This window comes from Neovison vison, chromosome 4 (assembly GCF_020171115.1).
Source record: "Neovison vison isolate M4711 chromosome 4, ASM_NN_V1, whole genome shotgun sequence".
Taxonomy (NCBI): domain Eukaryota; kingdom Metazoa; phylum Chordata; class Mammalia; order Carnivora; family Mustelidae; genus Neogale; species Neogale vison.
The window spans coordinates 102,418,708-102,431,930 of NC_058094.1; positions in this window are offsets into that span (position 1 = coordinate 102,418,708).

A 13,223-nucleotide genomic window follows, 5' to 3' on the forward strand; every position below is an offset into this window, starting at 1 on the left:
TAAAAGCCTGTGCTACTGCCTAGAGTCACCCTTATTACAATTCCTGATGATCTTGCTCCAGTTGTACTCACTGGGCTTGCGATTACATCCCACTAACCCTAACCCAAGTTTGTGTTTTCAGACTTCACTCTCAAAACCATGACTCACATGCCCTCCAGGAACTGGTCTCTGGAGCCACACAACAGGACTATGTCTCCATACCCAAGGAAACTTTGGCCGTCACAGTTGCCCAAACCCTCCAGATTTGGAGAAACCTGCAAGGCCCCTCAGCCCACCCCAATATTGAAGGCCGCTATAGACACAAATGAACAGTCTGAAACACCCTGATTCCCTACATCCAGACAGACATCCAAGTCAATGGTCCCGAGTCTAAAGTTTGAACGTGACACGCCCCTAGTACCTCAATGGAACTCCATTTAGGTATTAAGGTATCTGTCCTCAGAGGTCTGTTCTGGAATAACATCTTATAATACAACATGTTGTCCCTGAGCCACATAACAGAAAAACTCCTGTCCCTACAAGGAAACTGTGCTCTTGGACCAGTGCCAAACCCTCAGGGTAGGAGAATCCTTCATTGAACCTTAGCCACCAACACATTCTAAGATCTCCCTTGTAACAAACCAGCATGGTGACCCCTTTGCTACAGATTCCATGTCAACTAAAGGCCTTGGTACCTCCCTTAGAGCCGTAGAGTGAACCTGCCATTTCCTCAGCTCTAATGGTCAATGAAGTTGTGCATTCCAGGCATCTATGCGGGAGTGCTCTGCCACCCAAACTTTCCACATGAAGGACAGTGGAGCAAACAAACCATACTCCACCTGTCCAGTAGAGGGAAACCTTGCTGTTTGGAGAATCTCACAAGCCTCAACGTGGGAAATCCTCCATGGCCTTTTGACGCCACCCCTCCATTTGTCGGTCATCATAGACACAAACTCCAGTGTGAGCAAACATCTGACATCCGCCCTTACTCAGGTGCTGGATATCTCAGATCAGCTGATGCACATTACTACTGCCTTCCGCTTGACACTGAATTAACCATAGGGTGTATTTACAATTCCACCCTCACCCTACTGATCACCAAGCCCTCTTGATAGGGAGTTCTGAAGCCACAACACAGCATTCTGCCTTCCCCACAGAAAGAAGTAGTGCCTGGTGAGATTGCCAGGAAATCCCACATGAGATTCAACCTGCTCGACCCTCGTGGGATTTATGGGCTGCCTCGATTCATAGGCTACCCTGGGCACTAGTTCTGTGTCTGATATAGCCTGAGCCCCGAACTCGTGCCAGCCACCCAGAGAGCCGGGCCCATATCCAGCATGTTAGACCGGCAATATCCCAGGTCCGTCATCTCTACCCATCCTTAGTATTCAGGCATCTGTCCAGAGACTTTTGCTGGAATCCCTGACAATGTGGAAACGTGAAGCACAATAAAGAACTCTTCTTTCCCCAAGGCAGGAAACGTGACTTTAGGGATGGGTTTCCAACCCTCAGAGTGGCAGCCAGCTGCATGGCCAATGAGACCACTCCCACCCATGAGGGCCACCATGGGCACAAACAGGCATTGTGACCCTCAGCTTGAGCATGCTTTCAAGCCAGCCCTCTCAGTTGCACCACCAGGATCGAGCACTGAAGGCCTGGTATGCCCCTAGGCCCAAATCCTAAACCTTGGTGGGATTTTCAAAGTGCCTAGACCCAGAGCCTATCTCTGGAATCCCTATTTTGGGGCACCCCTAAGTTGGAAACCATCACTCCTCCTTTCAATGAAAAGTCACCAAACTATTGGGAGCCACTGGGATAATTAGAGAGGAAAAATATCCCATGGATCCATGAGACCACACCTGCATTCTGAGGCCATCCTGGACACACAATCCAGATATTAAAGTCTGTACTACTGCTTTCGAGTCACCCTAATTACAATTCCTGATCAGCTGTCTTCCAGTTCTATGCATTGGGTCTGCAATCACCTCGCCACTAACCATAACCCGAGTTCGTGTTTGCAGAATTCTCTCTCAAGACCATGGCTCACATGCTATCCATGATGGGGTCTCTGCAGCCACACCAGAGCAATGTGCCTGCCATCCCCAATGAAAATGTGGGTATCACATTTGCTCAAACCCTCCAGTTTAGGAGAAACCTGCAAGGCTCCTGAGCCCATCCCAATATTGGAGGCCCGACAGGACACAAATGCGTGTCTGAAACACCCTGATTACCTCCATTGAGGCAGACACTGAAGTCAATGGTCTTGAGTCAGAATTGAAACTGACAGGCCCATAGGACCTCATTGGAACTCTAGATTAGGTTTTCAGTTGTCTATACGCAGAAGCCTGTTCTGGAATACCAACTTCGGATACAACATGTGGTCCCTGAGCCACACAACAGAATATCTCCTGTCCCTAGAAGGAAACTGTGTCCTTCGACCTGTGTCAAACCCTCAAGGTGCAAGAATCCTGCATGGCCCCTTAGCCACCAGCACATTCTAAGATCTCCCTGGTAACAAACTAGCATTGATACCCATCAGCAAAAAATTCCATGTAAAGTCCAGTGAATCCTTCAGCCACATCACAGCATTCTGCTATCCCCATAGAAAGGAGAAGTACCTGGTGAGTCGGTCCTGAAACCCCACTTGAGGATCAATCTGTTTGGCCCTCGAGGGAACCCTGCTTTATAGTCTGCTTTGGCCACTAGTGCTTTGTCTGACAGAGACTGAGCCCCTACCTAGTGCCCTCCTCCCAGAGAGCGAGGCCCATATCCAGCATGTGATCCTGGTCATGGCTCAAGTCCATAATCTCTACCCATCCTTGTTATTCAGGCATATCTCCCCAGTCCTTTCCTGGAATCCCTGCAAATGGGGGTGTTAGGGTCCATAATCCAAGAAGCAGGACTGATACAAAGGAAGGTCAAGCAAAGCTTTATTTTGCGCCAAGCATTGAGAATCAAACTGACCACTCAGGGCTGTCTCTTGCAAAGATGCGACCCCTCCCAGCCTCACAGACTAACGTTTATAGAGGTACTTTAGCCAGGCTATACACAGATGGCCAATGGGATTGCAGTACACAGAGAATACTGCACATGCATGCTATGGCTGCCACACAGAAAAAAAAAAATCTAAGTAACACACGTGTGCCCAATTGGACTTCAATTTACCCTAAGAGATATATGCATGTCCCACTGATTGGATGTCTTCATCTGGCCTGACCAGCCCTTGTATCTAGGCTTTGCAATTAAGTTCCTCTGGGGGGGGGCGGGGTCAATCTAAGTTTAGTGCATAGGGTCAATCTAAGTTCAGTACATAAACACAAAATGACTGCCTCTGGCCAACCAGGCCTTTACCCTCCCTCTTTTCTTTGGAGATTAGCCAAATCCTTGACTTTTCAGCCAGTTCTATGTTCCTTGGTTGTAAAGGGTTATATTGAACATGTAAGTCTAACAATTTTATCACTCTACTTTTCTTTTGTACAAATGACACTAGTGCACAGTCGGCTGATGAGTTAGCCATTTACCGCTTCATCTAATTTCCTACCTATACTTGATATAGGTAACAATAAGAGCAACAATAAACTCATAGTCTTTTGAGTCTTAGCTTTAGTCCATGCTCAGCGGGGTCCACTGGCTGAGGTTTCCTCCTCTGGGGGACGTCTTCATCCTCGGCTCGTTTGACGTGACCCTAGTGAATCGAGGCCCTGATGCCTTCTACTTTTATTGCTGTGGGAGTGGTCAGGATGACAGCAAACGGTCCCTTCAGGCAAGGCTCCAAGTTCCCCACTTGATAGTGATGTATCCAGTCCAAGTCCTTGGGTTGGTAAGGATGTAGTTCCACATAAGTCTCCATCCCAGAGTGGGCAGTCCGGATCCCTGCATGGGTTTTTTTTAAAGACAGACTGTAATGCCTGCAGTGACTGGAGTAGAGACTGACCAGTAATTTCTGCTAGGGCAACCTCTTGTAGCCGAGGACAGAGTGGGGGGAGCGGTCTCCCAAAGATTATTTCAAATGAGGTCACCTTGTTCAAATAGGGTGTACATTGTGCCCTGAGGAGGGCGAAGGACGGAAACCCACCCATCCAAAGCCAGTCTCCAGAATTAGTCTTTTCCAGGTCTCTTTAAGAGTCTAGTTCATTCTCTCTACTTGCCCGGAACTCTGGGGCTGATAGGCACAATGTAGTTTCCAATTTGTGCCCCAAACATTGGCCAATGTCTGTGAGACTGAGCTCACAAATGCAGGGCCATTGTCTGACCCAATCGCGAGAGGCAGCCCAAACCTAGGAATTATTTCTTCTAGTAGCCTTTTTTGTTGCCCAACACTCCTACTCTCTCACGTTTGGTGGAAAAAGACTCTACCCAGCCTGAAAAGGTATCTACAAAAACTAACATATACTTGCGCCCATATTTTAGAGGTCTCATTTCTGTAAAATCAATTTCCCAAATCAATTTTTCCTTTTCTCTTTTCCCTCTTCCAATTCTAGTTCCTCCCACCTCAACTGCCTGGCATTGAGAACATCTATCAACTAAATCCTGAAACATATGCCTTAATTTCGAATCCTGGAATTGCTTGCCTATAAGGTCCTTGAGTTTGCATATCTCCAAATAAGTACCCTGATGTATCTGGTATATTAACTTCTTACCTAGTCCTCAAAGAAGAATTAAATTTCCTCATTTAGTATTAGCCCAATTTCCTTTATAGTCTAATTTATCTCATTTTGGTAAATACTTTAAATCTTCCTCTGAATAGTCCAGTTTTTCTGGTAGGGCTAGAGCCAGGTGTGTAACCAACTCTTGCACTGTTTCTTGGGCTGCTTCCTTTGCAGCTTGATCTGTTAAATCATTTCCTTTTGAAATCAGATCAGTTCCCTTTTGGTGTCTCGGGCAATGCATAATAGCCACCTCTTTGGGGTCCCAAATAGCCTGGAGGAGAGCCAATATTTATCCTCTGTTTTTAATTCCTTTATCTTCTGCTGCTAATAGGCCCCTTTCTTTATAAATAGCCCCGTGTGTATGGAGAGTATCAAAGGCATAACTGCTGTCCGTATAGATATTGTTGGTTTTAACTTTGGCGAAATGCAATACCTTAGTGAGTGCAAACCGTTCCACTTTTTGTGCCAAAGTTCCTTGTGGTAGGGCTGCTGTCCAGAGTTCCTGCTCAGGAGAAACCACCATAGCCCACACATACCTCTTTCCATTGACCATGTAGCTACTTCCATCTGTGAAGAGAGTCATCTCGGGTTCCAGGAGGGGAATGTCTCTGATATCCAGCCTTATTCCTGTGACTTGGGTAAGGACCTCCCCACAGTCGTGTGGATGGACAGCCAGCTCCTCTGGCATCAGTGTGATTGGATTTAGCACCACCAGGGGCTGGAAGATCACTTTTGGTTCGTTGATGAGGAAAGCCTGATACCCTGTCACTGGGGTGTTCATCAGCCATCAGTCAGTTGGAGTCCGGAGAATGCCTTTGATAGAGTGGATGGTGGTCATGATGAAATTTTGACCCAAAGTCAAAATTAGCATCCTTGCAAAGTGAAAACTTGCATCCTTGTCCAGGAGGGCCATGGCAGCAATTATGCAAAGGCACAGGGCAACCCAGCTGCTACCGGATCTAGTTTCCTGCTAAGATAGGCTACTGGCCTTTGCCAAGGCCCCAGAGTCTGAGTTAAAACTCATATGGCCACCCATGCTTTTTCATCCACATACAAGCAGAAGGGCTTGGTAACATCTGGGGTGGCCAATGCTGGGGAACTCAGTAAGACTATTTGTAATTCCCGAAATTCTCCTTCTATCCCAGCTGTCCACTCTATCATAGTGAGCCCTCCTTTTGCCTGTTCATAGAGAGGTCAGGCAATCTCCGCAAACCATGGTATCCACAGCCTATGGTAGCCCACCGTCCCAAGAATCTCCCTCACTTTTTGGGATACAACATGTGGTCCCAGAGCCACAGAACATCTCCTTTCCCCAGAAGGAAACCGTGATCTTGACCTGTGTCAAAACCTCAGGGTCGGAGAATCCTGCACAGCACCTCAGCCACCAGCACATTCTAAGATCTCCATGGTAACAAATAAGCACTGTAACCCATGTGCAAGAGATTCCAAGTAAACTCAAGGCCTTGGTACTTCGCCCCAGAGACACCAGAACGAACTTGCCATGTTCCTCAGTGCAATGGTTACTGGAAGTGTGATTTCCAGCATCCATGCAGGAGAGCTCTGCTACCAAATCTTTCCACATGGGGGACCCCAGAGTAAACAAACCAGACTCCACCTGTCCAGTGGAAGGAAACATTGCTATTTGGAGCATCTCACAAGCTTCAGCGTGGGAAATCCCCCATGGCATCTTGACGCCACCCCTCCATTTGTCAGTCATCATAGACAAAAACTCCAGTGTGAACAAACGTCTGACATTCGCCCTTACAAAGTTGCTGGATATCTCAAATACACCCCTACACTTTGGAACTGCCATCTGCTTGGCACTGAATTGAGCCATAGCTTGTGTTTACAATTCCAGCCTCAGCAGACTGGTCCCCAAGCCCTCTTGATAGGGAATTCTCTAGACACAAGGTAGCATTCTGCATTCCCCATAGAAAGAAGTAGTGCCAGGTGAGTCTGCCCAGAAACCCCAGATGGGGATTAATCTGCTCGGCCCTCGAGGGAACCCTGATTTAGAGGCAGCCCTAGCCACTAGTGCTGTGTCTGACAGAGCCTGAGACCCAGCATCGTGTCAGCCACCCAGAGAACAGGGTCCATATCTAGCATGTGAGACCGGCCATGGCCCAAGTCCATCCACTCTACCCATCCTTGGTATTCATGCATCTCTCCCCAGACCTTTGCTGGAATCCCTGCCATTGGGGGAACCTGAAGCACAACAAAGAATTGCCCCTCCCCGATGGCAGGAAACATGGGTGTTGGGATGGGTGTCCACCCCAGTGAGTGGGAGACAGATGCATAGCCAATGAGACCATGCCCACTCATGAGGGCCGCCCTGGGCACAAGCAGGCATTGTGACCCTCAGCCTGAGCATGCTTTCAAACAACGCCTCTCAGTTGTTCTACCAGGATTCAGCATTTCAGGTCTGGTACGACCCTAGGCCTAAATCCTAAGCACTGGTGGGATTTTCCAAGTGCTCATACCCAGAGCTCATCTATGGATACCTGTGTTGGGGAACCCCTAAGATGGAAAACAGCACTCTTCCCTTCCCCAAAAACCACCTAACTATTGGTAGCCGCCAAGAACCTTAGAGAGGACAAATCTCCCATGGACTCATGACACCACACCTGCATTCCGAGGCCATCCTGGACACAGTCCTGATATAAAACCTGTGCTTCTGCCTTTGATTACCCCTAAATACAGTTTCTGAGGAGCTGCCATCAGTTCTACACGTTGGGCCACTAACCCTAAACCGAGTTTGTGTTTGCAGACTTCTCTCCCCAAACCACGGCTCACATGCCCTCCAGGATGAGGTCTCTGGTGCCACACCATAGGAATTAGCCTGTCATACCCAAGGAAGATGTGTGTGTCACATTGTCCCAAGCCATCAAGATTAGGAGAATACTGCAAAGCCCCTGAGCCCATCCCAGCACTGGAGGGCGCTCTGGATGCAAATGCGCAGTGTGAAACACCCTGATCACGTATATCCAGGAAGACACCCAAGTCAATGGTCCTGAGTCAGAATATTGAACCTCGCATGCCCCTAGGACCTCATTGGAAACCTAGATTAGGTTTTCAGTCATCTGTAATCAGAGGGCTGTTTTGGTATACCAATTTATGATATAACATGTGGTCCCTGAGCCACACAACACAACATCTCTTGTCCCCAAAAGGAAACCGTGCTCTTGGACCTGTGTCAGACCCTCAGGGTAGGAGACTCCTGCGTGGCACCTTAGCCAACAGCACATTCTAAGATCTCCCTGGTAACACCATCACTGTGACCCATGTGCAAGAGATTCCAAGTCAACTCAAGGCCTTGTTACTTCGCCCAAGAGCCACCAGAAGGAACCTGCCATGATCTTCAGCTGCAATGGAGCTGCAATGGAGCTGTGCTTTCCCGGCATCAATATGGGAGAATTCTGCTACCCAAACTTTCCACATGGGTGACCCTGGAGCAAACAAACCAGACTCCTCCTGTCCAGTAGAAGGAAACCTTGCTATTTGGAGCATCTCACAAGCCTCAGTGTGGGAAATCCTCCATGGCATCTTGATGTCAAATATCCATTTGTCGTTCATCATAGACACAATCTCCAGTATGAGCAAATGTCTGACATCTGCCCTTACTCAGGTGCTGGATGTCTTGAATAAGCCACTGTGCCTTGGAACTAATTTCTCCTTGGCACTGAATTTAACCATATCTTGTAATTACAATTCCATCCTCACCTGACTGGTCCCCATGCCCTCATGATAGGGAAATCTGGAGCCACAAAACAGCATTCTACCATCCCCTAGAAAGAATGAGGGCCTGGTGAGTGTGCCCAGAAACCCCACATGAGGATCAATCTGCTTGGCCCTCGAGGGTAACCCGATTTATAGGCGGCCCTGGCCACTAGTACTGTGTCTGAGCCTGAGCCCCGACCTCGTGTCAGACACCCAGAGAGCGGGGCACATATCCAGCATGTGAGACCGGCCATTGCTCAAGTCCATCATCTCTATGCATCTTTGGTATTTAGGCATCTGTCCCCAGACCTTTCTGGAATCCCTGCCAATGGGGGAAGCTGAAGCACATTAGAGAAATGCTCATTCCCCATGCCAGGAAACTTGGCTGTTGGGATGGGTGTCCAACCCTCAGAGTGGGAGCCAGCTGCATGGCCAATGACACTACACCCACTTATGAGGGCCACCCTAGGCACAAGCAGACATTGTGACCCTCAGCCTGAGCATGCTTTAAAACAAGCCCTCTCAGTTGTACCACCAGGATCCCGCATTGCAATCCTGGGATGACCCTAGGCCCACGTCCTAACCCTTGTTGGGATTTTCCAGTGCTCAGACCCAGAGCCCATCTCTGGAATTCCTGTTTTGGGGCACCCATAAGATGGAAAACAACATGCTTCCCTTCCCCGAAAAAGGCACCCAACTATTGGTAGCCGCCAAGATCCTTAGAGAAGAAAAATCTCACATGGACCCACGAGACCACAGCTGCATTCCAAGGCCAACCTGGACACACAATCCAGATATAGAAGCGTGTGCTTCCACCTTCCAGTCCCCCTAATTACATGTCCTGAGGAGCTGCCATCCAGGTCTACGCATTGGGCTTGTGATCTTCTCACCACTAACCCAAACCTGGGTTTGTGTTCGCAACTTCTCTCCCAAAACCATGGCTCACATGCCCTCCAGAATGAGGTCTCTGGTGCCACACCACAGGACTGGTCCTGCCATCACCAAGGAAATTGTGTCCATCACAGTGGTCCATACCCTTCAGATTAGGAGAATCCTGCAAGGCCCCTGAGCCCACCCCAATATTGGAGGCTGCTCTGGGCACAAATGCACAGTCTGAAAGACCCTGATCACCTACATCCGCGCAGACACCGACGTCAATGGCCCTGAGTCAAAAGTTTGAACCTCACATGCGGCTAGGACCTCATTGGTACCTTAGATTAGGTTTTCAGGCATCTGTCCTCATAGGCCTTTACTGGAATACCAACTTTTGATACAACATATGGTCCCTGAGCCACACAACAGAGCAAATCCTTTCCACCGAAGGAAACCGTGCTCTTGGACCTGTGTCAAACCCTCAGTATAGGAGAATCCTGCATGGCAACTTAGCCACCAGCATATTCTAAGATCTCCCACATAACATGCCAGCATTGGGACCCACGTGCAAGAGATTAAAAGTCAACTCAAAGCCTTGTTACTTCGCCCAAGAGCCACCAGAAAAAACCTGCCTTGATCTTCAGATGCAATGGTCAATGGAGTTGCACTTTCCAGTCATCCATGCGGGAGTGCTCTGCCACTCAAACTTTCCACATGGGGGACCCTGGAACAAACCAAACTCCTCCAGTCCAGTAGAAGGAAACCTTGCTATTTGGAGCATCTCCCAAGACTCAGCGTGCAAAATCCTCCATGGCCTCTTGATGTCATCGCTCCATTTGTCAGTCATATAGACACAAACTCCACTGTGAGCAAACATCTCACATCCACCCTTACTTAGCTGCTGGATATTTGAATCAGCCACTGCACACTGGAATGGCCTTTCGCTTGGCACTGAATTTAACTGTAGCTTGGATTTACAATTCCATCCTCAACCAAGTGGTTCCCAAACCATCTTGATAGGGCATTCTGGAGGCACAATGTGGCATTCTGCCTTCCAAATAGAAAGACGTTCCTGTTGCGTCTGCACAGCAACTCCACATGAGGATCAATCTGCTCGGCCCTCGATGGTACCTCGATTTTTAGGCCGCCCTGGCCACTAGTGCTGTGTCAGACAGAGCCTATGCTCTGGCCTCCTGTCAGCCACCCAGAGAGCCGGGCCCATATCCAGCGTGTGAAAGCAGCAATGTACCAAGTCCATCCTCTCTACCCATCCTTTCATTCAGGGAGCTTTCCCTCGACCTTTGCAGGAATCCCTGCCAATGCGGGTACATGAAGCACAATAGAGAACTGCTCCTTCCTCATGGCAGGAAAAAAAAAAAAAAAGAGTTCCCTCATGGTCTGTAGATCAGGCCTGCCATACCTACGTTTCCAAACCTAAGCCAAGTTTGTGTTTTCAGATTTCTGTCTCCACAGACCTGGCCCACACAGCCTCCATGATAGGGCCCCTGGAGTCTCACCACAGGACATTGCCTGCCCTCTCCAAGGGAATTCTGCCCATTCCATTGGCCACAACCTTAGAAATTAGGAAAAACCTCCAATGTCCCCAAGGCCATTCTAATAGCGTAGGCTTCCCGGGACAAACAGGGGTGATCTGACACCAGCTGAGCAACTACCTCCACTCAGACCTGGAGGCAGATGTACCCTGTGAAGAAGATTGAATCGGACAGGCCCCTAGGCACTAATTGGATCCATTGCTTTGGTTTCCCGACATCTCTCCTCAGAGGCCTGGCTTCCAATACCAGCCTATGGGGGTTTCCTGAGGCAACCCTCAGAACAAATCTCGTTATCACATGGGAAACTTGTGCATTGGAGCTGTGTCAATACCTCCGGTTGGAAGAATCCTTCAGGGTCTGGCGCCACCGCCCCATTCCAACATCACAATGGACACTAACCCACGTTATGACCCATCCATTTGACATTCCACTTCACTCATCCTCCCTGGTTGCTCCCCCAGAGTCAGCAGATCGAACCTGTCTTGTCGCAAGGTGACTATTGGAATGCCATGCGGGCTGACCAGGCATCCATCCTTAGAACCCTGCTCTGGAGTCGTTCCATATGGGTCATCCTGGAGCCATCCAACAGGTCTCAATTGTCCCACAGAAGGAATCCTTGCAGTTTGGAGAACCTCACTATTCCCATCGTGGGAAAAGTCCATGGCTTCGTAATGCCCCATCCCCTTCATGAAAGGGCCATTATGGATAGAAACTCCAACCTGAGCCACGTCTGATCCTCGCCCTGACTTCAGATGCACAAGATCTCGATTCAGCTCTGCAGAGCGTGCTTGCCTTGCCGAGCCCCTGCCCGAAAACATAAGCCTACCTATTGTTCTCAGACTTTCATCCTCACACTCCTGGCCCAAAAGCCCTCCAGTTTAGCAATATCAGAGCAACAATGCAACACTCTGCGGGCCCTCCAGAAGAAAAATGTTGCCCTGTGGGGCTACCCAGAAAAACCAATGAAGATCAACCTGCACGCAACTCGAATGAACCACAATTATACAGTCTACACTGGACACTACTGCCTTGTCTGACACAGCCTGAGCCCGACACCCAGGCAGCTGGCAGCACACTGAGCACATCAGACCCGCCATGGCCTTAGGTCATCATCTCTTCCCAACCTCGGTTTTCAGGCTTCAGAACCTAGACCTTATCTCCAATCACTGCCCAGCAGTGAACGTGTTGCAGATATCAGAACTGCTCATTCCCCATGGAAAGAAACCTTGTGGTTGGCATGTTGTCCAACTTTCAGTGTAGGAGAAACCAGCGTGGACCATGAGGTGCCGCCCATTCTTGAGGGCCCCGTTGGGCACAAGCACGCATTGTGACCCACAGAATGAGTTTTGTCCTCAAGTAAGGTCTGTGATTGGCTGGACCAAGAGCCCACATATGGGGCTTGGCATGCCCCAAAGCCCCAATTCTTAACCAAAGGTCGGGTTGTCGAGTCATATCTCCCCACGACTCTGCTCTGGAATACACCTTTTGGTGGGACACCTGAGGTAAAAAAAAAAAAAAAAAAAGGACTCCTCCCGTCCCACAGAATGACACCAAACTCTTAGGATTGGTGCAAATCCGCGAGAGGGAGATTCATCCATGGCCCATGAGGCCACCCCGACATTCCATGGACATAGGTGATATGTCGCATTCGGCCCGCAAGAACGACAACCAGCCTGGCATGGTGTTAATGCTTCATCTCTTTATTTCGACACCTTTCTTAGCTTATATGTGTCAGGGTGACCAATAAGGGTTCAAACAATGGGGAGAGCCAATGAGAGTGATGTTACTATGCTGATTGAATTTGAAACAGCCAATGACTATGTCCTCCTTTAGGCGGGCTTCACCAGAAAGTTCGGTGTCCACTTGCAGCGTATTTTGCTGGCAGTGAGCCAAGCACCATCGTGTAATGGTGGGGAATTTCCCGGCCGGAGGCGGTCCCCGACAGTGATACAAAATCCAGAGACAAAAGCCTGAGTAAGCATCTCAGACTCTCTCTTTGTTTATATCCCAAAGAGTTCTCCTCATCATCTGTAGATCGGGTCTGCCATACCTACGTCCCCAAACCTAAGCCAAGTTTGTGTTTTCAGACTTCTGTCCCCACAGACCTGGCCCACAACCTCCAGGCTGTTTTCCCTGGATTGACACCTCAGGACTTCTTCCCATTTCATTGACCAAAACCAAACAAATTAGGAGAAACCTCCAAAGTGCCCGAGGCTATCCCAATAGTATAGGCCGCCCGGGAGTAACAGTGTCAATCTGACACCAGCAAAGCAACTACCTCCATTCAGACCCATAGACAGATGTCCCCCATGAGGAAGAACCAGACAGGCCCCTAGGCCCAAAAAAGAGCCATTGCTTTGGTTTCCAGGGATCTCTCCTCAGAGGCCTGTTTTCCAATATCAGCATATGGGGGTTTCCTAAGGTACCCATCAAAACAAATCTCATCTCCAAA